The 26,577-nt window shown below is 49.5% G+C and overlaps 1 long non-coding RNA gene across 1 annotated transcript in view; it reads left to right on the top strand.

Annotated features, from left to right (window-relative positions):
- Nucleotides 1-5,086: 5,086 nt before the first annotated feature.
- Nucleotides 5,087-26,577, top strand: part of LOC140844419 (uncharacterized) — a 77,110-nt gene continuing 55,619 nt past the window's right edge. Inside the window, exon 1 of the long non-coding RNA XR_012122669.1 lies at nt 5,087-5,343. This is a non-coding gene — a long non-coding RNA (uncharacterized lncRNA). The remainder of the gene's footprint in view (nt 5,344-26,577) is intronic.

Here is a 26,577-nt window from a genome sequence, read left to right on the forward strand (position 1 = left end):
CCTGCGCCTGAACCAGAGCGGGAAATGAGGCCGAGCCACGGTTCGCTTTTCAAACCCACTAATCACTCCACAACATGCAAATGTACCGCTCGCTCCCACACAAAATATTGCTTTATGCAAAGCAGCGCCGGGGCCTCGCGCCAGCCGATTGGATACTCCCTCTCCCCGCCTGGTGCAATTGGTCGGTTTGTTTGAATATGAATACACTTGTTTTCTGCCCCGCCGGTGGGTCCCGGCTGCTCTCCCCGGCGGAGGGCCCCCGCGTCTGGGCTCCGGGGCTGGCGCTCGCCGACATCTCTGGGCTCCGAGCTTTCCTGGAGTCAGCGCGGCCCACAGTGTGGCCGAGAACTTGAGGGGTCGAGTGAAGGCCGCTGAGCTGGGGGTTGCATCCCCCTACCCCCACTAAGCTGGGCGCGGGACTCCCAGTTTATGAAGGGAACAAGTTTCTGCAACTCTGCGCAACCCTTTTTTTGCCTACTCCAGCGCAGCTTGGCCTGCCGCCCCGCCCCCGTCAGCCCTCCCCTCCCACACCATTCCCAACCCCGCCTGGGCGCTGGGACACCGTGCACAGCAGTGGCCGCGCCATAGCCCACCTGCTCGCTAGGAAGAAGAGAAAAGAGGCGTGAGCCTCACTGTTGCCGGCAGCAACACGCGGCCGGAGGCTACGGCGAAGCCTAGGCCGAGGAGGCCGCGGAGCTGGGAACCCGGCGAGGCTGGGCGGCCTCCGCAGTGCAGGGCTCCCGGGCCGGCCCATTCCTTCACCGTCACTTCCCTGGGCTTTTCTTCCGTCCTTTCTCCTTTCAGAAGCGGCGGTGCGCAGCTGAGTGGAGGCACCGACTGGGCTGGAGAGGCCCGAGCAAACACGCCACTTACTTTGTGTACAGAGGGTTCTTGTGAAAAGCCCTGAAGAGTCCTCACCAAACACTCACCAACTTCTCCCACGTGCCATTTGTTGACTAAGTGCGGCTGCTTTTCTAGAAGCCGGAGAGGAGGGGATGAGAGGGTGAAATAGGAGGGAAGGGGGTGATGGTGGTGGCCGGGGATGGGGGCGATGTCCAATGCTGGGAGGGAGGGAGGGAGGGAGGGAGAGGAGGGGGAGAGAGAGAGAGAGAGAGAGAGAGAGAGAGAGAGAGAGAGAGAGAGAGAGAGAGAAGAGAGGAGAGAGAGAGAGAGGAGAGGAGAGAGAGGAGAGAGCGTGTGTGCGCGCGCGCGCGTGTGTGTCCTCGCCAGGCATATCGGTGTGTCAGCGTATTGGTTGTGTGCCGCCGGTTATCTGTGCGTGGTGCCTGTATCCTGTATCTTCCCACCACGATTCCCTCTCCTGGGTCTGCTCAGTTCAAGAAGGTAGCTCCCCTTCAGCCGTTGCCAGAAAACCGAAGAGGAAAGTAAGTAAATGGCTTTTCTCTTCTGACCACACACCAGAGGTCCATTTGTTGAATGCCGGACGATTAGGACACACCTCACTACACTCCAAAGGCGCCCCTCCGCGCCTGCAGTTAAGGTGACAGGGGAGGCAGAGGCTGCCTAGTCCTGAGAAGTCCCATGCATTCGGAGCTTTCAGGCCCGGTGCAGGGAAAAGAGGGAAAGATTAGGATGGTGAACGCACCCCAGAACCCGGCAGTGTAGAATGGGGTTGGAAGAGCTGAGGTGGGGAAGCTGAAACAAAGCCACCCCTGGGTATACGTGACTCCTCTTGACTTACGAAAAGTGCTGAAAGTCAGAGCTCATCAATAAAGTCTGTGCACCCACGTCTCCCTGCTGACCTGCGCTGTGGCACCTGCCCCTGGGAGTGCCCCTCAGACCGTCAGGCCTACTCTGGACCTCACATTCTTGTCCCAAATGAGGACCCTCAAAGGCTGAAACCAAGGAGCCAGGTCAGAGCTCCGGAGGAGTGGAAGCCTCTTCCCCGCAGGCCAACGCTGGAGTCACACAACCTGCTCACCATCTCTGCCTGGGGACGGTCCTTCCCTGGCCCAGACGCACCCTGCACCGGGAGAAAACTCAGGCCAGAGGCGAAGGAGGTGACACCAGGCGCCCAGGTCAGCGGCCTCCGCGGTGCAAGATTTCGTAGGACCGCGACTTTCAGAGGATCCCGGGAAGTGGGGCAGTGGGCCCAGGTCCCAGACCGGCAAGAGTCTGCGTTCTTTTTCTCTCCCCATTTTACTTCTCAAACAAATATTAAAGACCCTTGAACTCAAGTCCACTGGAAATAAGCGAAAGGGGGTGGGGGAGACCCAGAGGCCCAGAGACTCTGTCCGAAGTGGAGGCGAATATCATTTTTACAACCTCTCAATTAGCGACCGAGTGGATTAGCACCTTCTTAATCTTTGGTTCGGAAAGCAGCAGCAGTAATCTTGTTGCTATTTTCCCCCAGGGCACACTGGCTCTTTGAATCAGCTCCTTCTCCCACCCCGTACTACTCCCCACCTCATCTAGGAGAAAAGTTTTAACAACAAAAAAATCATAAAGAGGAGAAGAGCCGTGAGCGGATACCACTGACGTCACTGGGTGGGGGTAGGAGCTGGGGAAGGACTCTTGGAAACCCCTCTGCACAAACAAGAAACAAGGACTTGCTGCTTCCAACGTGTCAGTATTTGGGGGAGAGCGCAGCCCGTAAGGAAGTCAGAGTTTTCAAAGTTTAAGGACAGCGAGATTTCTCGTTCTCTCCGAACTAGGCTCAACGAGGCTAGGGGTGCTGTTCTATCCCGTGGGAGCCTCGGGCGCCCCGCCAAGCAGCTGTTCTGGGGGCGACACGGACGGTCGGGGTGCTGGGACTGAGGTGCAGCGCGCCAGGGCTAAAAGTGCGCAAAACTGAGGCAACTCGCGGGTCGCCATTTTAATTGCGGGTTCCAACACGACCGAGGCCCACTTGCTGCCCTCCAGGGCGTCGCGCCTTCGGTTTCTGTCTCGACTCTTCCTCTTCCTGGGTCCTGCCCTGTCCGCCGCACCTTGGCGCCCAGGGAGGACAGCTCTTCCTCCTGCTCCTCCAGGGCCGCCGGGGTCATCCCACCCGGTAGGGGGAGGCTCTCTGTGTCGAGAGAGTCACGCTGGGGATCGCCGCTCGCTCAGATCGCCCGGAGCCAATGGCCAGTATCGGTGCGTAAGTGTGAGACCGGGCAGCGTCTCACCCTCAGCGGTCCCTGGCATTCGCCTGTTCCGCTGCCGAGGTTTCCGGTCCGGAGGCGGCCTCGGGCAAGGCAGAGACTCGCCCAGCTCTCGGGAATATGCTTTCGGCTCCCGGCTTCGAACCAAGAGCCTCCCACCCGATGTTGTGACACCTCTGAACTGTCGCTTTCTAGAGCCAAGCAGAGTCGCAGGACTGGTGCGCTGGGAAGAGTGGCGACGAGTCTTTCTTTGGAGGAGGGAAGTCTCCCCAGATACCTGCGTCAATCTGCAGAGCCTCAAACGGCACTCTGTCTGCAGGCCCTGGGAAGATGGGTTCCCTGGATAGCGGAATTGGCGAAACGGGTCAAACGAGCGCGAAAGGCAAAGGAGCCCACCCCTACCTCCCAGTTCGGGCCGCCTCCTCCACTCGGGGCCTTTCTCCCTCTCCTCTCTCCAGCAACCTGCAGGTTTCCAGCTCACCCAGCAACCTCCCTGAGCCCAGAGCACCGCGAAAAGGAGAGCCAGGAGCCGGCCGGGTGGTTTCTCCGGGCCGTGGCCACGCTCAGCTGGGGAAAGCCGCGGTGCCTCGCCCTTCCTCGCCTCCTGCCAAATGGCAAGTGTGTCGGGGTGCTCTCTGGGTTCAGTCGCTTCCGTTCACTTTAGGCGACAAGCATTTCTCTTTCTCCCTCCCCTCCCCTCGAAAAATACTTTAAAAACAACATTGCTCACTGGTCTCGCAGAGAAGAGATCCCTGCAGCCCGGCAGGTCGTACTCCCAAGGCTTTGCTTCTCCGACCCCACACGCTGTAGTCCGGATAGGGACCAAGTTTAAACCCCCTGATATGTAGGGCACTTGGAATCAGTGGCACTCTCCGATTTTTCAAGTAGGGTTCCCAGGAAAGTTTGCTTTCCATTTCGTCACCCAAGAAGGTTCCCCATCTCCTCTTTCCTTTGCCTTTAAGAGGCAGGAGTTCAGCTTCAAACGAAAAGGAAGCCAAGGCCACCTCTGTGCCTTCTCCCTGGAGATCCCCTCTCTAAACAGAGGTTTGTTTTTAAGGCCAGGGACCGACTCCTGCAATTTGTCCGGTAGAGGAGTAGGGAACACGCGGGCTGGGGACCAGGGACTCTGCTGAGAGATTTGAGGCTGGGAAAGGGGAGGGAGCAAATGTCAGGGCTGGCTCGCTCGAGCAGCCAGGGAACCGGAGCTAAGCGTATCGGGCTTTTAAAATGACATTGATTGGGACAAGCTGTTCCCCACCCCAGTAAGAGTTAATCTGCCTGTTAATCAAGGCACTAAGGGGCTCAATGCGAGTTTTATTAGCGATTGGAGAACAGAGGCGGCAGCGAGGGATCAAAAGACGGAATCCCAGATATTTGTCAGCGCAGTCACCAAAAAAAAAAAAAAAAAGTATTTTCAATTAGAGAACAATTCGGCGCTTTTCATCACTTTCTAACTCAGCCTCACAGATGGTGACTTTCAAACCTGGGTAGCGGGGAAAACCGATGCCCCGAGGCAGCCGTGGAGCGAGAAGCGGGGGAGGAGCTGCGGGTTTGCTTCAGCGAGTTTGGCTGGGGAGAGTTGGAGAATTCTCAGCCTGGGGCCCTGAAGCCTCAGATTCCTCCCGAGAGAAGAAGGAAAAAAATAAAACAACAAATAACACCACCAGTATCGAAGTCCATCCCTCCTGGTCAGCAAGCCACTGGTCAGCGCCAGCCCCAGCGCGCAGCAGCGAGCGGGCCAGAAAGTTTGCGCAGAGAGGGACTCTCCTTCCCTCTCTCCAGCGCTGCCCCCTTCCACCCCGAGGGGCCTTAGGTTCCCTTCGGTTTTCTTTCAAATTATTAAATAAACAAACAAGTAAACACCCAGGCCCTGAGAAAATTTGAGTAACTCATTTCATAATCCAAATTATATGAGCGGATCTGAAGGGGTAAAAAAGACAAGCCAGCCGCATAACTCCTCTACTCAAGGCGTGACAAAGCGACAGAGGAGGGACCCGCCTCGCCCTGGGCGCTGGGTGAGGACTCTGGTCAGAGGTAATTATGTCACTGAGTCTTCTCGCCATGACAGCCGAATAAACACAATCTCCAATAAACATCTCTAATGAGGGAGGAGGCCCAAGGATGACTGGGTTTGATTTATGGCTGGAGGAGAAGGTCCACTTCTCACTGCGAAGCGGGCAACCTGCTTGCCACCCAGCTCTGGAGAAGGGAGCCCAAGGAGCAGAGAACCCAGGCCCAGGTAAGGAGCGCGGCCCAGCGGCCGCTTCTCATTCCCCTGCTTCTGTGCGGAGGTGAGCACGGGACGGCCCCGCTCAGAGCCGAGCAGTGGTCCCAAGCACCCATCACAGATAGATACCAACGTCCTCCGAAAGTTCCCCTAGGCGGTCTAGAGCGACAGGAGCACGGCTGGGAGTGAAAGGCGAGCCCAGGGCCTGACCTGCAGGCCTCCCCGACCATCTACGCCCTCCCCGGCATCTCTGGCCGCTTGGGGATGGACTCCCAGAACTTTGGTCCTGCGGAACCACGAGTTAGTCTAAGTTGGGGGCTGTCCCTTCCCTGACCCACTTCAGGGAAACTTTTGGCACCTGACTTGGGCCGTCTGGGGTTAGGAGAGTGGCTGGGCACTGCTCTCCCAGGCACTCAGGTGCCCGGCCCCTCTGGAGCCCACCAGCTTCCCACCGAGGTATCAAGCGCAGAGCCGAAGGTAACCCGAGCCCGCCTTCTAGCTCAGTGAGAATCGCTAATTATTAGGTCTTCCGAAGTGAAGCTCAAATCACACGCTGGGGGCTTTATGCGCTGCCCAGCTCTAAGTGCAGCATTCTTTCGTCCTCTTCTCCCCCGCTCCTTTCTGAGAAACGAACTCCCATCTCTAAGACTTTGTTTCGGTCCAACCATCTACACTTGGCAACCGCGGGAAACTTTTGCTGCACTTCGTCCGACCTACAGCGCGGGTAGGGACTTCACGCGGGAATGTCGTGAACTGCGGTTCTAGGGAGTTCTGGGTGCCAACTGCAACCCCGCCCTTGCGTATCTCATGATCGTGAGCGGCTTCTGCAGAAGGTAGCAGATTCCCAACTCCTTCCCACTCCCTCCAGCGGGGCACCAAACTGGAAGTCCAGTCTGGGGACTGGCTCATTTTGCTACTTTTGCAGAAAAGCACACTCGGCAAAGCAAGACACTTTCCCACCCCTATCCTATCCCACCCTCAGTAACTCCCATCTTTGTGTGCCTCCTTTTAAAAGCAAAAAATCAAAGCCCTGGGCTACTTGGGGAGGACTTGGATTGGGGCACCCGTTGCGGGCAGCGGAGAGGCGGCGGCGGCCCCGGGCCGGGCCGGGCCGGAGCCTGAGCGGTTACCTGGGAGCAGAGGGCGGGGAGGCAGGTGAGCCTGGCGGCGCCGGTTCCCACACTTCTCACCGCCGCTCGGCAGGGGAAGTGGCAGATCTGACAGCTGCGCTCTACGCGAGGACCTGCCCCAGAGTTTAAATGTCAATGATAAGAAAAGAGGGTGCTCAGGCAGGCGCTAACTTTCCTTAATATCCATGCCAGCGCGGTCCTCATTGGCTGACAGACCCGCGTGACGTCATGCAGCCAGAGTTGGGTTTAGCTCCGCGCAGACAAGCGCTCAGGCTCGGCGGGAGTCTGCTCCTCCCCACTCCGAGTCCGGCCTGCTCCTTGCCCTACAGTGGCCTTCCAGGGCCTGGGCCGTGGCTGCCCACGCCCAACATGGCCCCGATTCACCTCGCCCTCCTTTAGGGAGTAGTCAACCCCAAGGAAACTAGCCCTCTAAGAGTGCGCTAGTCCTCCCGGTCTGGCAAGCGGGTTCCTGCCCCTAGGCTGGCCAGCTACCTTTCCGGATGCCCATCGGGTTCCCTCCTTTGATTCCCGAGGGAGTCACTTCGTCGAAGGCACTCGGAGGCCGCGCCAGCATTGTGAGGGTTCTCTGGCAGGATTCGTTTTCTGGAGGCACTCGAGAAAAGATGGGTACCCCAATCTGGCCCTCGCGCCTACAAGTCACCAGCTGGACACAGACAGGGAGTCCGAGGACAGGACAAGCGATCCTTGCCCTGAGGCTAGGCCAAAGTCCTCTCTAACCTCACACTCTAACCTCTCTGGGTACGAGTGAAGGGATCCTCACACGGCGCCTGCCTGGGCTTCCCTCGCTCCCTTGAGCTGAAAGTCACATAGAAAATGCAGGTGGTTTTATTCATCTTTGACTTGGGGGTTAACTGTTGATTTTGTGGCTTACAGGAGGAAAATAAGGAAGTCCTAGATTCTGAAGTCAAGACTTCCCTTCCTAGAATGAAGAAACAGCAGAAATTGGGGAGGGTCGGCAGAAAACTGGCCTAGTGGTCTGTGCTTGTTTTCCCCTCACACCCGCTGTGGACTGGGAGATGGCTTAGCGGAGCTAGGCCACGCTATCTTGGGATGGGGTCTTAGATCCACATTATCATTCTCCTTTCTTCCCTCTACTCCCCAAATAGGGGCGGGAGTTTCTCCATGTCCAATCCCTTCCTTTTCTGCCCTCATCCGTGTCTGGAACTTGGAAGTGACAGAGAGAGGTCCAGCCTGGAGGGGCAAGGGGCGCTTGATGATGTGGCAGGAGAAGTTGTGGAGCGTGGAATTGTCTTCAGGCAGTTCGTGAGAGGCTGAGCTCCGCTATCTCCGGGCGCATGTGTGTGGAGGCTCAGAGGGGCACTCGTGGTCGAGAGAGGGGCTACAGAGCCAGCTCCTGAGAACCCTGCTCGCATGCGGGCGGCGAAGGGAGAGAGGAGCACAGATGGCACCGAGGCGCGAGAGGTCGAGCGGTTCCTGTTTGGCCGCCGGGACACCTGGACAGGTGTAGGACTTCGCAACCAGCCGGGATGCGACTCCAGGCAGCCCAACAGTCCGCTCCTTTTGGCCAGGCCAGCTCCCTGCCGTACTTGATTTTTTTTTTCTTTTTTCAGCCCTTCGAGGCCCTGTGGGCTGGGTAGAGGTGGGGAGAATGGGAGCCTGTTGGAGGAGAGATCTAAGAGTGGTGTTCTTACTTATTTGCAAACGTTCCCCACACTTCTCCCCATCCCAATCCCCTGCTCTTCCTGTGTCTGAGGTAAGGAGAACCTACCACCCCACATGGCCGTTCTAATCTGGACCAGGATGTACTGTGGTTCTGGTTTCCCCAGCCAGTCTCCGCTGGGGAGTGGTGCTCAGGGAGGTGTTTTCTCTGCAGCCATCGGCCATCTTCCGTGACCTAGTTTCTTGATAAGGGACCTAGCTCCCCTGCAGGATGTGGTCCAGCCCCCGGCCCCAGATGTCCTAAGATCTCTCTCACTCCACTGTCTGCCTTGGAGTTTGGACTGCGGATAGGCCCCGGGCCTGAGTAGGCCTTCCTAGCTCCCTAGTTTCTGTAGGCGGCTCGCTCCCCACCCGGCCAGACCGGAGGCCGCCAATAAGACTGCTCCGGTCATGTTTGGAGTCCAGGCCATTAAGTGTGCACGGATCCCTGCAACCCAGCAGGGTGCTCGAGAGCGACGCTGGAAACGCCACGGCCCCCGCCTGCTTATCTGGCAGTCAATAAAGGGCGCGCTAGGGCCGCGCAGGAGCTCTGGGCCGTGGAGGCGAGGCAGGGCTAGTAGCCCTTCCGAGCTCCCGGCCAACGCCGGAGCAGCTCTCCATTTGGCCCGGGGCACCGAAGGAAGGGCGGGAGGAAGCCCGCGCTGGGGTCGCCACCCGGGAGAGTACAAGCTGAGCCGCTGCCGATGTTCGGTATCCCGGGTAGCTTATGGCTGTGGAGAACTCTGGAGATCTCCCAGAACCCCAGAGCCAGAGAGCGGGGGGTTGGGGGGATGAGGGGATTGGGGTGAGGGGTTGGGGGGTCGCTGCCAATCATGCCTGCCACCAGCACTGTGGGCAGTTCAGCCTGAACTGGTCCCTCGTGGTACCCAGCCTGCGAGGCCTGGGCTTGTCCCGCCTGGGCATAAGCAGACTCTCTAGGCCGCACGAGCTAGCGGCTTGGGCAGAAGGGCACCGCCTGTGGCCCAGGGGAGTCATCGATGACTCGAAGCCGGGGAGGCAGAGTGCAACCTGAGGTTGGCTGCAGGTGGGGTGCAAAGGGGCCAGAAAGGGGAAAGAAATCCCTTTTCTTCCAGGCTTCCCCTCGGCTCAGGTTAGCCCAGACTGAAATTGTCCGACACTCAGGACAGTTCTAAGCTCCTATTCTCCACAGTAGCAGTGAGCAAGATGGACAGCCGCCCTTCCCGAGGGCTCCCTGGTCTGCTCCGCGTATGACTGAGGGGAGGCCCAGAGCTTTCCTTTTAGCCCGGACTGGAGAAGTGGGGAGTGGAGATGGGAGTGAAGGGCTTGAGGCAGGGGATACTGGTGGATGAAGGGAGGGTGAGGGAAGATTAGAGAGTGAGGCTTGGCTGGAAGAGGAGAAGGAGAAGGGAATGGAAGAGAGATCCGTCCTTGGCTGGAGCTGCAGCCTGAGATTGCTGTTCTTCTCCAAGGCATTTTCCTTTCTCTCTCTCCCACCCCTTACTTTATGCAAATAAAGCAGCTCCCAGATCTAGCAGAGCCCCTCCCGCCAGATTAAGTGCTAATGGGCAGGTGGGAGTTGAGTTAGTATTTGCGTTTTCACTGAAAATGGGCATTGGATCTTCCAACAATTGAGAAGTAGAAATGCAATAATGCAATTTTCCATTTCAGTATTTTTTTCATTTTAGTAAGTCTGACTATAATGCATCTTCTTAACTTCTGTTTTAAAAATAAATATTCCTGGTGGGTACTAATTTATAAAGGGTTTTAATAAAAAGATTAATAGAGAAGGAGGGGAAAGTCCCTGAATAATTGAGAAAAAAATATTGTGTATATTGTGTGTCTTTTCAAAAAACTGCACAAGCCAGAAATCTGTATAGTATCTCATGAATTCAATTTAGTGGGCAGTCCATGTGGCTCTTGCTCTTTCTTCCTCCCCTTCACTTCCTTCTCTTTAAATGACAAGCTTTTTAAACAATGTTTTTATTTTAGGTGAGAAATGGAGGGATATTTTGTGAACCTGAGCATCAAAAAGGAGAATATTTGGCAAAGAAAATATTTAACTGCATTATAGTGTGATTATATGCCATACTGTGATTTCTGTGCTATTCAATTATTTTACTGCTCTTATTCAAGGGAATGCTTAATTTCTTTTCTCTTCTCTCCATTCCACCCCACCATAAAGTTTTCTTGGAAATTTTGGGGAAATAAAATCTCCAAATCCTTCCAGGTTGCTTTCCTACTAAGCAAATCTTTATTATAATCAATTTGAGATAACTGCTTTTCCTTTCTTTCTAAACATTTTCATGTTAAGTCAGTTTGTGGCACCATGTTTGATTTCTTTCTCTCCCTGTCTGGGTGGAGACTGAGACATTAGCTGAATTCCCTGGGGGTGATTGGATGCAATTCGCTGAAAGTAGACAGGCATGTCCTGGATGTTAGAAATTCACTTTTTCTCAACGTGACAAGGCTGCCTTCGATCTGCAATTGTATTTGAATGGGCAATGAGCGGAAAGATCTCTCATCATTAAGCCTGTTTCTACTTTAGCAAAATAACCAGAGCCTTCATTTGCACACAAATGCTCACAAAACTCAGATTCCCTGCAACTCGTTAATAAAAAGGGATGGCTGCATAATTTAAACTGGAGGTGAGAAGGTACAGAGAGATAGAGGTTTTCAAAGGCATCCCTTCCATTCCCCCAAAAAGGTCCAAGTGATCGAGCTGACTTATTTTACTTTAAATCTTAAATAAGATGTGAGTTGTAACAAGAGGATTGGCACTTACTCTGTGACCCTTATAATTGGATTAAATATAGACTGAGAGGTACAAAAACACACCAAGATTGACACCTGCCAACTGGACTTCCTTATGATTGATTGTGATGTTTCGTGCTGGCAACAATAATGAAATAAATTGTACGGATAAAGCAGCACATTTGTCATTTCCGTGCCATGAGTGAGGAAGTCAACGAGTTAGGAAAGCTGTTAGCTGACAGGCAAGAGCGGGAGGCAAGCTAAAGAGATAAATAAGGATTCCAGGCATTGACAGGACAAATTATAACTTGTCACAATCTTTTTAAATTCAGAAGTTTTCAATTAACATATATATTGCTGTTACATATAAGATAAGGGGATACCCACGTAAACATGAGTGACGTGCCGCAAACCCCTAGCACCAATGGCCTGGGTGCCCAGGCCTCTCCAGCTGCAATCGCTGGTGAGCCCAGGAGGGCACCCGAGGGCCATGGTTGCCCGGCCAGCTACCAGGTTTGGTAAGGTAGATGAGGATGTGTTAGGTGGAAAGGCAGCTCTTTTACCTCTCAAGCCATGGCTCCAGTACCCTTTCTTCACTGAAGCAGAGCTCTCAGCTCAACGAAAAGTGGGGGCAAGGCCTGAGCCCAGATGTGACATGAAGAGACCCAGTTCTCTACCTCCCCAAGTCACCGCATGGGAATAAGAAATAGAGGGCAGAGGTGCCTCCCACCCCCACCTTCACCCTCCTAAGTCACCCTCAGGAGAGAGAATACAAAGTGCTGCACTTGGGTATTAATCAGCAATGACCGTGGCCTGGAGCCAGGCCTAGGCCACTGAACCCTGGTGTGTCCTGAGGACTCCCACGCTCTGGATTTCTTTGATTGCCTGGCCTAGCGCAGCCCTGGAGGATGCCACAAACCCAGCTTTCTTTGGTCCTGTCCAGGGAGAGGGGATGCTTTTCCTTATCCATCCCTTGACTTTTGTACACAGTTTTAGGGGCTCCTCCTTGGCCCGTGAGTCAGGATGAACTAGTTGGTTCATCCCTGAATGTCCTGAGGCCATTCAAGTACGGTTAGTGGGGTTTTATAAAGAGCAAAGTGCCAGATTTACCCGGCGGGGCTACAAGTTAGGAGCGACCACGGGATTTCGGATCGAGGAGTCTAGGGTCTATGGATGGAGACCAACGTAGTAAAGTTTGACGCGGGTTTGACAAGTAAGGGAACGTAAACCGCTTAACCGTCTCCACCGCAAAACAGACTGACATCTTAGTTTAAAGGCTGCCGCCACTCCTCTCCCTACCCCAAGCTAAAATCTGAACTTCGCAGTTTTACTCGGTATTGTCAATCCCTATCAGGATTTAGGTCTCCGCCTCCCGTCAAACTCTAGTTGGAACTTCGAAAAGTTAGCGGAGCGAAGTGAACGTCCCCAGGTCGGAGGCTGCTGGGCCGGAAGCACAGCCTGGGCTGGCGACTAGGGTGTAGAACAGGGCCTCATCCCCGTCCAGCACGGGAGCTCGGGGCCGCTGGAAGTAGAGCAGGTCCGGTTCCAAGCTGGCGGGGGAGGTCGGGCCTGGGAGGGCGCGGCGCTTCTTCCCCATTATGTGGTCGCCTCTGCAGCCTGTGCTCTGCTCCTGCCTGCGTCTCCTTGCGTGGTGCCGGGAGCCCGCGCCCTCGTCCTGGTCCTCGTGGGGAAGAGCTCAGTCTTGGGGTCGAGGCCACAACCTGTCACCACGAGCACTCAGAAAAAGAGAGTCAACCCCATACTACACAGCCCAACACCGCGAAGCTCTGAATCTTTACAAAGACGGAGCCGAGAAGAAGGGGAGGGGAGGAAAGGGAGGCAAAACACAAGTTACAAGGAATTAGTTGGAAGCGGCCACATTCCCCAGCGACCGCAGCCATTAACATTATAATCTCAAACGCCATTTTTTATGTAACACTATTGTTAGTAAATCAACTCCTCAGGTCCTCTGAGACGTTGACCCCTGGCAATTCAGTGAAAGTGTAATTATCTCCCCGAATCTTGGACAGATTTAAGAGATTACATTTCAACTAAATCTATATCAATGCTAATTCCCTTTCTCCCCCCGCGAGCCTGCAGGTGCTAGGCACGGGAAATGGCGTCAGGCCCCAGCAGAACGCTTCACAAAGAGGAGAGGGCTTGCTGTGTACAAGGCCAAAAGCAATGAAGCCCCACATAAAATTACACCTATTTTTTTTTTTTTTTTGCTACAAAAACCTGGTTCTTATATAGCAAAGTTAAACAAAGCAGCTATGCTAAATTAGCGTTACATAAAAGCGAGTTTAATGCTCGGTTACAGTCAACTGGTGTATCTCTGATGGCTAATTGTCTATCAAAATTAAAGAGAAAAGAACAAATGATTCGTTATAAGAAGGTGTTAAAAGCTTCAACAAAAGGACATTTCACAAATATAATATCGGCAGCTCAGGGATTGCCCGCAGGGTTGTTCAGGCTCTGGCCCTGCGCAGCTATGAAAAGTGGGGCGCGGGGTACTATTTGCCTGGCAAGAGCTCATTTCCTCCCAAATGAGTATAATAAAAAGCCGAGAGGCGATATTAGTGTAAAGATCGGGATTAGTCCTAATCGGCGCACTGGACGTGGGCTTCAAAGGCGACCCCTACTCTCTGTGCCCAGGCTGGGGGCGGAGGGCTGTTTGCCATCGCCTGAGGACACCACATGCTACTCGCCACAGCCTCACATTCAGGGACAGGAGTGAGTGAGCACGGGGCTGGGGGTAGTTTAAACAAAGGAGAGCAGGCTTCGTCGGTCTCGGCTCTTCCCTGCCTCCTCCAGGCATGAAGAAAACGGTCCGGGGCCTTTTTGGGATCTCGGAGGCACGGGCACAGCCCAGCACGTGCCTTTCGGACGCATGGTGCTGGCCTCCGGTGGCTCAAGCTGCGGCAGCCAGCCCACCCTCCCAGGCTGAGGAGGACGCAGAATATAATACCACGGCCCCCTTTCCCAAGGCGGCACCAGATCTAGAGCTCCAGGCAAATTTGTTATTCAAAGTTAATTAAACCTGAAAGCAACCAAAATGTGCGCGCTAGGCGCGCGGAGGTCAATTCCGGACTCGTACAGCCGGCCAGCCGCTTCAGAGAAGCGGTGAGGGCCGCCCAGGCTCGCTCACGCCGCCGGAGTCTCTGTAAGAGGATCTGAGGCTGGGGAATAAAAGCCGAAACCAAATCAGGCAGGAAGAGCAACAAACCGTCTGGAAAATGGACTCACAGAGCCGCAAGAATGTACTTTTTTTTTTTAATCTTTGACAACTTGTGTCCTAAAGAAAGTGTATTGAAGATAATTGAAATGATTACAATTCATTGCTGCCTGACTTTGAATATGAACAGTCACATAATGACATCCCTGCAATACAACAAGTTTAATTTCCATTATCCGACTTCTGGATCTTCGTGCCAGCCACAGAGGCAATGCTGCGCTAATGCAGAAATCCTAGCTTCTGACTGCATTATTCATTTCGGAGACGTGAGGGTAGGATAGGGGTGGAAAATGGGTTTGTTTCCTCCTCCCCTTAGCCTTGTTCTGATAATTCCAGGGACCAGTGGACACCGACGAGGCGATAGCCGAGACAACCGCTGTCAAGGGAGCACTTTACCCGACGGGGCTGCGGGAGATGGCGCTGCGCCTCTGTCCTGTGGTCCCCAAGTATTCTCGAACCCGCACTGGACGGGTCCCCAGGTCTCACCTAGCTCTAGGGTCTAGGGAGGGCTAGGTTGGGGGCACCCTCGCCAGGTTGTCCTGTCAGGGGCAGCCGGCCGTCCCTTTTCCTTTCTCCTCACTTTCAGCCCTTGTGTCCTTCCCTTCTTTCTTCTTCTGAGCTCCCAGGCTAGTACTCAGGACATGATGGGACCGGCACCGGGGGTCCTCACTCAGATTTGGATGCTGCTTCGGCCTCCTATGCCCGGAGACGCCAGGGGAGGAGCGGAGAAAGCCAGGGACCCTTGGTACCGCAGGGACATTGGCGCTCACCTTGGGGCGCAGCCTCTACGCTAGAGCCCGGGGAGCAGGGATGCGCGCCGGCCGTAAATCTTCCCACTGCCCTCTTTCCAGGCGCTGGGTCGCGGGGACACGCCCTGCTCCCTTAAAAAAAAAAGAAAGAAAGAAAGAAAAAAAGACCATCTGGTAATTGTCTTTCTTTAGATCTTCCCTTAATTATGCTTTTAATTAAAGATGGTTCAAGGCACCGGACCACATGAAGGGCAGTAATTACAAATTACATTACAAACCCGACAGATGTAGCGGGATATGGTGGGGAAAAGGTCCTGGAATAAAAATTTGACTGAACTTTGGGATAAATTAATCGGCGGCTTGGGGAACAGAAGCACAGTTCTGATAATGTAGGCTCCAGCCAGGATTTAAGTTTTGTGTCATTGTTTTCATATTTCTTTGACGTCTATTGATTTGGAGGCAGCTGCAAGCCTGTGTCACAGGAGAGAAGAGCAGTCACAATATATTAGCTTGATGGCATAACTCGAACCGGAGAGGCGAGGGGAGCCGCAGTGACGGGCACGCACGTGACCCCTCCCGGCGGCCTCCCAGCCCAACCCTTACATTAACTTGTTCGAACAGGAGTAATGGAGTATTACTACTAATGCTTGGTCAGAAGGTGCTTCTCTGGCTAGAACACTGGCGGCAGGAGTCGCGCGGCCGCGGGCCGGCACGCCGGTGTCTCCGCGCCCCGCGCCGCCTCCTCGCTGGCAGCGGCCGCGCCGCGGGTGAGCCTAGGCCGGGCTGCGTGGCAGCTTCAGGTCCTGCTTCTGGACTCCCAGCCTCGCGCCCCGTCTAGGGGCGCGGGATGGGAGAAGTTCCGCATTCTGGGCTTGGCCCCAAGGCTCCATCCAAGTCCCCACTTCGACCTGTCTTGCGGGGCCTCCCGCAGGCCGCCTCGGTGCCGAAGGACCCCGCTCCTGGAAGGCGACAGCGACGCGGGCGCCCGGCCTGACCCGGCGTGCGCGGCCGTCCTCTGGCCCGCCGCAGGCTCGGAGCGTGCAGAAGCGTGACGCAGATTGTGAAAACAGAAGAGACGGAGCCGGGTCATTTCCTTCCTAATCACCCTCCCTTCCTGCTCCTTCCTCCACTCCCACCCCATTCCCGCCGCCCAGCCCCGAGCAGCTTCCGTGCCCGAGTCTGACTCACTTTGCGCCAGTGGTTGCACTTTATGGATAAAGTATACGTGCCCATCACTCACCCATCTATTTACAGCGCTGGTGCCGTGCGCCGGGGACATTAAGGACGATTAAATACGCCCACTTACGGCTTTCTATTACCCACACGCTTTCAGAAATTGATACGACCCCACTTTTGACAAAATTCTAGTGCACCTGCCATAGACCAGCGTTCTCCGGAAAGGTGTGCTATCCACGCCTGATCCAGAGGAAGAGAACACGACTGTCATTGGAGATCCAGCGGCCTGACGCCTTTTCTCGCGGCCGGGAAGGAAAGTTTTTTCTTTTGATTCATCTTCTCACTATGTTTCTCTTTTCCCTGGCGTTACAGTTTCTGAGAGGAATGTAAATATTTTGACTGGAGCTCTGCAGGGGCCTTTAAAACAGCAGGCACAGTCATCTATGGAATACTGTAGTTCAGTTTCAAAACTCTGGGTGTTAGAGTTCGCCTTGCAGAGGAAGCCCATAGAACTAGTGGCCACCTCTCTTTATTTGTGCAATGAAATAAACCATTCTCGAATGATTGTCCAAATTTTAAGAACTTATTTTTGGTCACTGCTACTTGTCAATTGTTTGCAGGAAAGAAAAATCATCTTACAGGCCTTTGTTGGGCTTGTGGCAAGATCACATTTCACCGTGCTTCTCTCTTACCTCTTCTACCTCTCCTGCATTGTGTGTCCATGAAGTATGCAAAAGTAGAAATAAATTTTTGAGAAAATCAAACCCCTGTTTAGCTCTTCTGTGTATCTGAAGTGGGAATTTTTAAATTTCCCTGTGTCCATATTTAATACAAAGCAAATATTTTGAAACAATGCAAAGTTCAGAGAAACTAAAATAAGGAGGAATATAGAAATTCTAAGTTTTCCCTAGTCTCTGTATGTAATGCAAATAATGTAATGTTTCATCCAAAATGAAGCAGACATTTTCAAGACACATAACACATCACTGAATTTGTGCTTTTCAAAAAATACATGCCAAACATCCCTCAATATTGATATACCTAATGACTTTAGAGTCTGACAGTATTTCTAAACACAGATATAGTAAAGCACTGATTTCAACTCTGTTTTTGTTGTTAAAGTGTAATATCTTATTCTTGATTTTTAAATACTCATGCTGTTAATGTCAGTTGTGGCCATGTTAGGGTCTGGATGCTCTAGGAAGACCACCTATAATGTATTTATTCTCCTGTAGTGTAATGAATATTTTACATGAAACATTTTGGGCATCCTTAAGTCCTTTTTAAAATAAAATACTCTTTACTTGTGAGAATTAAGGCTGAAAACTTTTGTTTATAGCAAATTCATTTTAATGAAATAAAGCATAATACTGAGAATTTAATACAGTCCCATGCAATGCTGTCAAAAATGTCTGAAAGCAGAAAAAAAAGTTAGACCTGCCCATAATATTGCTTGTGATCCTAATTTTTTTGTGTGTATAAGTAATCTGACTTTTCAGCTAACATTATTCTGTTACTTTATTTTATGTTTCTAATAGAACACTTACCTATGCTGTCTTCCCTTTATGTCTTCCCATAGCTTATGTGTGTACTATGAATTTCAATCAATATAAATTACTGCTTTAAAGAGTAAAGAATGGCTCCCTTACATCTCATTGTTCTGTCTTTACAATATGCCTTTTTTTTTTTAACATATCCCACTGTACCCATTTCCCTCAATTTCTTGATGAAAGTGAATGGCAAAGGCATTCAACTTAAAGGAACTCAAGCACAGAGAATATAAAAATTTTGTTAAATCTTCCCTCAAATCTATTTTTGGACTTGGAAACAACCTGAACTGGAGGCAACATCAGTACATATCTCTGACTCCATATGAGGCTGCTTGAAGCGGGAGGCTTAGGGGTTCGTTTTGAAAACAGAACATGTACATAGAAGTATATGTTCCTTAGAGACTGACAAGCTATAGTTAGGAGACACCAGGACCTCAGGAGGAACAGCCCATATTATCACCCACTTCTGAGCTGCAAGCAAGAAAGAATTTCCTCTCATTTTCTTGTCTACCTTACTTTTCCTGTGTTTGGCAGCTGAACCCAAGAGCAGCAAGCAGCCTGCAACGCCTTGCCTCTGGGGACTTCCCATGGCTTTGCCGCATTCCCTGGAGGAGCTCAGAATCCTGGAATCCATGAAGGGATTACAGAGAGCCAGAAGCATCATTCTCCCTCTAATCCATCTGGGGCTGATGCAGTATTGATAACAACCTTTCTGTTACTTGAAAGTTTCAGACCATTCATATGAGAACAAATAACAGGAATTTGGTAGTAGAGAGGGGGGTAAAGTAGGAAATTAATGCAGTCTTTTGGATTGTAAGGATTGATTTCTATTACAAAATCATGGAACCAAGTTTAAACAAAATAAAACAATTCCTACTTATTTCTTTCAGAGTGATTTCTTCTCTCTTCTTGTTATTGCAGGGCATTTGGATTGGGGCATTGACATATTATTTACCAAGAAATTTTAGTTGTTCCTAGGATGAGACAGTGCTCAGTTGCTTGAATCTTGTAGCTTCACTTTGCTTGGCTCTCCCTGCTTGAAGCTACTATCTTAGGTAATAAGGAAGCCCATTTGCATTAGATAATAAGAATCAGGGACAAGACAGACACAATGCTGATTAAACAAGGACTCCTATCCCACTTCGAAAGCTCCCTGATAACCAGAGCCACAATCACATCAGTAGGTCAAGCAAAAATCTGAAAATAAAATCAATGCCAGTTTTCTGTCTTGGTGACAGACAGAAACCCACCAGAATCATATTCAATAAACCCTGTCATCAAGACCCTCACTATCATAGATGAATTCAGTTATGCTGTGGGTCAAATCAGGCCCCTACCTCCATAATGATGTTTATAGCATCCACCTCTTTCACACAGACTTGCACAGAATGATATGCTTGCAATTACAGCTATCTGATGAGTGGATGGGCTGCTTTGTAAGGTAAGGGTGAGTGAAGACATTGGGAATGTTCAAGTGGAATCTGGCATGTGGTGGAAGTTACATCTTCATGAATGGGTGGTTGGGAAAATCGACCTACATCCCCCAAACTTCCCTGCAGGGTCAGCTATATCAGAATCCTTCCAAGAGCATTTGTTTATCTATTGGTGATGCATTAAATAATTTTAATCTGGTTACATTTTACATATAATTATAAAGTCATGTGGTTCTGAATTTTAAATATTATGAAAATCCTTCTTTCTACTCTATCATCCAACCTCCCAGTTCTTAACCATTGGAAGCCAATATTACCAGTTTCCTGTGTATAAGGGAGCTTAAAAATACAGAATCCTAAGGCCTACTTAATGAGACTCTGGAGAGAGAGACCTTGTCAGCTGGTTTTAAAAAGCTCCAGATAATTCTATTGCATTGAGCTCTACTTGCTTAATTGACTTCTAGACTCCCTTCAAACCCTGAGATTCTACAGTAACCTATAATGTAATAGCATTCATTCCATATATTCCCATAATGTAGTTGAAGTATTTGCAAAACCACTTTTCTCCCATCTTTAAAAACAAATACTGCAAAAGTGTACTTTTTGAATCTCCTTACAAACCTGTGAAATAAGTATTATTTTCTGCCTTCTCCCCATTTTATAGGAGATGGAACCTGAGTCTCAGAGTTTAAGTGACTTGACCGAAATAACTCAGCTAGTAAAAAGCAGAGACAGCATCAGTTAAGGCCATCCCAGGACCAAAGCACTTTTACTTTGAGGCCCAACTTCACATCATATCAAATATAATGTGCCCATACCTCAGCATAATTATTCGCTGTAAACTTTTTTTTGAAAGAATATTGAATTTTGTTAGGAATGAAATATTCGTTTTGTTTTTATACTTTAAACTGTATAATATTTATATATAACATGATTTAAATTACATCTGGTGTGTTCACATAATGTTACCTTTTTTATTCATTTATTAATGCTGACTTTGCAATTTGGTTTTCATATTTTGGAGCTACTTATTTTTGGAGGGAGGATACAGATTTCAAACATCTTTTCAAGCCCTTGAAAAGCTTGTATGTTTTTGATTCTGCACCTGAGGTGCCTGTATTAATTAGAGTGCCTAAGCTTCTGTAATTCAGTGGATTAAAGAAGATAGAAGTTTACTCCTCTCTCACCTATCAGCCTGATATATGTGTTTCAGGGCAGCAGGCGGCTCTGCTTTATATGATCATTCAGATATCTGGAATCTTCTATCCCCTAGGCCACTGCCTTTGTCTGCATGGCTCACAGGTTCCTCCAGGTTCTGGCTCATGGGAAGTGAAAAGAGAATGCAGGAGCCACACCCTTAGGTGTTCCTTGAAACCTCCCTCCTCTTGCATTGCTTTTTCCAGAATTTAGTCACATGTCCACAGCAAACTCTAAGTAGAAATAGGAAGTGTAGCAATTCCATGCAAAGAAGAGAAAGAACAATGAACTGTGGTGAAGAGCCAGCTATATCCACAATAACACATAATGTGGTCAGGACACTGTTACAGCAATCCAGGTAAGAGCTAATGATGGTAGCAGTGCAAGTTGTGAGAAGTGATTGTATTCTGCATGTATTAAAATGTTTTTTTTTTTCTTAATGCATTGGATAGGGTTGTGAGAGAAAGAGGAGTCAAGGTTTTGGTCTGAGAAACTGAAAGAATGGATTTACCACTTATAGAGATGAAGAAGACTGTTGGAGGAGGTTTATGGAGAGAGTAAAGAATCTGGCATTGGGTATATTAGGTTTGAGATGCCGGTGAGACATCCAAGCAGAAATGCCAAATAAGAGTTTAATATATAAGTCTGGTGTTCAGGGATATGTTCAGCCTTTTGAATTCTGGAATTGTTAATGAAGAAATCATTTTTAAAACTATGGGACTGAATGGAATCATCAAGGGAGTCAATGTAGGCAGAGAATTGGTCTAAGGATCAAACTCTGGGGCATGTTGATGTTTAGGGATCTGGGCGTGGAGAAGTCAGGAAAGGAGGTTGAGCAGAGCAGCTGGGAGGGATGGTGGGAGGAGAACCAAGAGAGAGTGGCATACAGGAGGCCAGGTGGATAAAGTCTTTTAGGAAGGAGAGAGTGGTCAGCTGGTGAGCAATTGCAGCATCAAATGCTATAAATAGGTTAGGTTGGGTAAGGACTGAGAGTTGGCTATTCGGTTTATCAGCGTGGAAGTCACTGGGGAACTTGTCATGAACTATTGGGTGAGGTAAATAGTAGGAATAAAATCTTGTTGGTGAAGTTGAAACATAGTGAGAGGAGAGAAATTTGAGGCAGTATAGTGTACATAAACTTTAACAGTGATTTTTGCTGCAAAAGAGAACAGGAAAATAAGGCAGTAGGTAGAAGTCAAGATTTGTTTTTAAAGATGGGAGAAAATGAACGACATGTTGGTTGGATGGGAAATGCTGCATGAAGAAGGAAAATTGATGATGTAGAAAAGAAAGGGGAAAATCTTACTGGGGGTCTGTGAGAAGGCAAGGAGAAATAGGATATAGGGCATAAATAAAGGTGTTGGTTGGTAGCATGCATGTTCTGCCCACAACAGTGGGTGAAAGCAGAGTGTGTGGATTCAGATATAATGGAGTAGATGTGGTGGAGATGGAACTTGTGCTTTCCTGATTTTCTCAGTGAAGTACTCAGGCATCATATTAGAGTGAGGATGGAAGAAGAGGAATTATGGGTTTGAGGTGAGAGGGGAAAACTGCAAAAGTCATCTAGGGAATGGGTGCATGGAATAGTTGGACATTTGTACAGGTTTTTGGGCATCTCTGGGGGCCCAGTCAGCCTCACTGGGAACATTTTTCTCTGGGTACAGTTCAGGTGCAGAGACAGAAGAGACTTGGGTCTGGCTAGGGTTGGGCTTTGGCAAGGACAGTAAAGTGAAGGGAGAGGGAGCAAGGGAATTACTTATGTTCACAAGAGAATGATTCCACAGAATCTAGACTGGGTGGGAAAGGAAATGAAGGTCTGTGGGGTGCAGGCCAGTGAAGAGGTAGTGGTATTAAAGAATTTTAGATCTTAGTGGGTCAGTGGATTGTCGAGGTGATGGAGTACCCTGGAAAGATAGGAAGAGGTGGAGTAGCCTGGAAAGATTGGTAAGTGGGATGAAATAGAAATGATGGAGGGGTGAAATTAATGTCAGTATCTAGAGCAAGAACACAGCAGTGAGTGACTGGAGCAGAGGCAAAGGAACTGAAAGGCCAGGGCACTGGAAGGTTCATGGATTTTGAGATTCCTAAGAATTAGGGCAGGATCAGTGCTGGAGAGAGGGATGGTAAGATAGGAGCTAAAGTCTTCAAAGAATTAACGGGAGAAACCTGGGGTATCTATAGAATTTAGCCACCAGTTCAGGATGGTAGATGCTATGGTCTGACGGCATGAAAGAGTCAAAGCTGGGGGAATTTTAGGGAGGAGGGAGAGGCAATTGCGAAAGTGCCAGAAGGAATAGGTCTGTGAGAGGCATGGAGAGAAGCAGCTGCCTCCTGAGAGGCCTACAGAAGAAAAGCCGAGTATCAGGGAAGGAAAGTGAGTGGTTCCCTTAAAGAAGAAGACAGAGGTGATCATGCTGAGGACAGACCTGAGAAGGACAGGTCTGGGACACGGGAGGGATAGGGGAAGGACATGGGAACAGATGAGTACATGGACCTGGTCTACAGGCTCCTGAACCTCCCATGTCCTAGTTCCTCTAGGAATGTCAAGACTCTATGACTCCCAATTTACTACCTCCCTGTGGGACCATCCTCTCCAGTCATTACAAATGCTTCTTCTGTCCTCCCTGCCATCTATTTCGTTTATCTTTCAGGTTTGCCACTTATCTTCCCATTTCTTTCCCTCTCTTCCTTCCTTCTTCTGTCACCCTCTCCATTTGTTTGTCTTTCTCATTTATAAAATGGGGTGTAAAATAAAAGAAAGAGAAAAAAGGAAACCAATGGCAAGTGCCCCCATCAGCTGTTAGCCCTGGGCTGAGACAGAAAGTGATGTCCTCGAGCGGGGGCCGTGGCTTTGCCGCTTCGCCTTGTCATGGCTTTCCTGGACATTCAGTTCTTCCCATATTGACAGAACTGAAAGAAGGAGAACAACACTCTGTTACGAGAGCTTTGTAAATAAATATCAGTGGCCAAATTGGGTTCTCCTACGTGCAGTACTTTCTAAACCACCTTCTTTACACAAGGCCACAGGAGAAAGCTCCAGGAGGCCACGTCAAAGGCAGGAAGCATACTCTTGTTTCTCAGGAAGACAGAGGAGAACAGCCTAATGAAAAGGTCAGTGGGAGGTCCAATGCTGCTCAACCAGGGCATGATTCCCACCATAATCATCCTAACTTCAAAAACATGTTCAAAGTGCCCTTTTTACAGCCTGTCACTGAGTTATCAGCCAAAGGCTACCCAAAACTTGAAGAGTTTTGGCTTATTGGCTTATCAACCCTCGTTTATATAGCCTATAATTATTGCATGTTAGAGTTTGAGAGCACCTTTATAAAATGTGTTGTTCAACAGATACAAAGTCATTTGGGGGTTATTTTTACAGCTGAGGAACAGAGGAGTGAGACCATTGAGCACTGAGTTGCAATGATTTTTCTCAAGGCAACGCAGAGGGTAGATGGGAGAACTGGCTCCAGGACTCCTAACATCACAATTAGCCCACTTCCCCTAGGGCACGCTGCCTACCCAAAGCTGAAGAGGCTGTAAGAATCAATTGCATTAGTTGAGAAATTTGCTCAAGACTCCAGAGAGGGCTGGAGCTGGGATGCAGATCCAGGTTCCTGAGGCAATGCCTACTCTGCTGCCACAAGTTCTTGGTTCTATCCTGTATGGAAGACCATTTGGCCCTCAACTGTCGGGTAGCCCTACCCCAGCCTCGGGGACAGATTAGGCTCAGAGAAATCGTACTGCTACTGGGATCTAGGTTGCCAGCTCAGCGGTGATGCTACTCTGATCTCATTTCCAGGGTCAGTAACAAGTAGCTACCTTGCTGTGCTGTGATGAACAGCTGCCTCAAAACTCAGTTGAACCACCAGATCTCGAGGTGCGCACCTTGGCCTTCCCCCCAGCATTCACGTCCTCTGGGCTGGGAGGAGCTAAGAGGACACAGAGTTCGTGTCACCTTGAACAGAACTTCAGCCTGGACTGCTGAGTACACAAACATAGGTTTGGCCCCTTAAAAAGTGTATCATTTAAGAAATAACAGCCTGATAAGGAAAAATTTCAAATTTAAATAAAACAGAAATTTATGAGGAAGTGTTCCCACTTTTTCTATTCCAATCCTAACCACATCCTTTTTCAGAAGACTCATTAACTATTTAGTATATAATCTTTCAAATTCATTGAAAAGGCATTGCCTGCTCAATGTTAATTAGACATTAACACACAAAAAAATCGATGCTTATTTAAGGAAATAGAGGTGGTTGCTTTTTTCAAGGGGAATCGTTTAACAAAGATATCTTACAAGTCATTTCCATAGCATTTCATTTTTACTATGCAGGATTCCATTGTATGGGTATGGCATACCTTATTTCAATGGTCCTGCAGTGATGGATTTTCAGGTTGTTTGGAACTTTTTCCATTACAAGCAGTGCTGCAATATGCTTCTCCATACGTATACCCCTGTGCTGGGATTTTGGAACCTAGACTCTTAGAAATGAGGCTGTTTGCCACACTATATGTGCATTTAAAAATTTGATAGACATTGCCCACTGGTCCCACCTCCCCAAATCAGGTGCCAATCTGCACTCCCACCAGCAAGCAGCCTATGAGTGTCCTTCTTTCCCCACACCCTTCCCAGCAGTTTGCCTTCTTCTGGAAGTCTGTAAAGAAGCAATCTGTCAAACAGTGGAAGAGGCAAATGAGAATCTCTGTACAATGAATACACCTGACACCTTGTTAAATTCTAGGGCACCTCCTGCTGAGCTGGCTGCCTAAAGGGGGATTTCCTCTTCCCACCCCGCACCCACTCTCTTGGCTCCTTGGGGAGCCCAGCGGAAGAACAGTTGATGAGAGGCGCTGGGGCAGTCTCATTTTTTTTTTTTGAGAGGGCATCTCTCATATTTATTGATCAAATGGTTGTTAACAACAATAAAATTCAGTATAGGGGGGTCAATGCTCAATGTACAATCATTAATCCATCTCAAGCCTAATTCTCGTCAGTCTCCAATCTTCTGAAGCATAACGAACAAGTTCTTACATGGTGAACGAATTCTTACATAGTGAATAAATTCTTACATGGTGAACAGTACAAGGGCATTCATCACAGAAACTTTCGGTTTTGATCACGCATTATGAACTATAAACAATCAGGTCAAATATGAATATTTGTTTGATTTTTATACTTGATTTATATGTTGATCCCACATTTCTCCCTTTATTATGATTATTATTTTTATTTTTAATAAAATGCTGAAGTGGTAGGTAGATGCAAGATAAAGGTAGAAAACATAGTTTAGTGTTGTAAGAGAGCAAATGTAGATGATCAGGTGTGTGCCTATGGACTAAGTATTAATCCAAGCTAGACAAGGGCAGCAAAACATCCACGGATGTAGAAGATTTCTCTCAAAGCAGGGGGGGTGAGGTTCTGAGCCTCACCTCTGTTGATCCCCAATTTCTCACCTGATGGCCCCCCTGCGACTGTGCCTGTCTTAGGTTGTTCCTCCCTTGAGGAATCTTGCCCATCTCTGGCTAACCAGTCATCTTCCAGGGCCATACAGGGAAATGTAAAGTTGGTAAGTGAGAGAGAAGCCATATTGTTTGAAAAGGTTAGCTTTTTACTTCTTTGCAGATTTATGCCCTGTGGCTTCTATGCCCAGCACTTGTCTTGAGGTATCTTTACCACCTGGAGGAATTATGATAGTCGGTAAATTCGATATGAGGCACGAATTCTATTTAAGGGTTGTAATTAGGAAGGAAGAAGAAAAGCTATAGAGGTAGCATATGGAAGAAAACATGGGAGGATTGATTATTTCTTTGACATATCTTCTTGTAGAGTACTTTGAGTATGTATAGGTTTTAAACTACTAACTAATTTGCACACACATATTAACATATTAGGAATACGGTGACATAAACAAAGCAAATCTATAATTACCATCCATCTCCAGTGAAGCCAAGAAAACCATTTAGGCACCCTAGGCATTTGTGAAAATTTGTCTATGATATGATGCATATTGTCCAACTGTACTTGAACAGTCTGAGAGAAATCAGACAAATTAAAGCAGCCCATTTCTGGGATCTGTTCACATCCCATATGTTCTTTTAACTGTAGATAGTCTATAGTCATAAGATTTTGGAGTCCTACAACTTGCATCCCTCCCAACTCCTGGTTGAGTTCCAACAGTACAGATTCGGTCAAATTCGTTGTCTCACTGTATGCACATGCCAGCCTAGACATCTCCCTCTTCATTCCAATGGCAAGTCCAGGAAACGGTGGGGTGGATGCAGCCACAACCGCAGCATCGCCCAGATCCCTGTGGAGGCTTTTTGATGATCATTCCCCCGGCACAAGTCCTCCAGAGAGTGCTGATG

This window comes from Manis javanica, chromosome 11, assembly GCF_040802235.1.
Source record: "Manis javanica isolate MJ-LG chromosome 11, MJ_LKY, whole genome shotgun sequence".
NCBI lineage: Eukaryota > Metazoa > Chordata > Mammalia > Pholidota > Manidae > Manis > Manis javanica.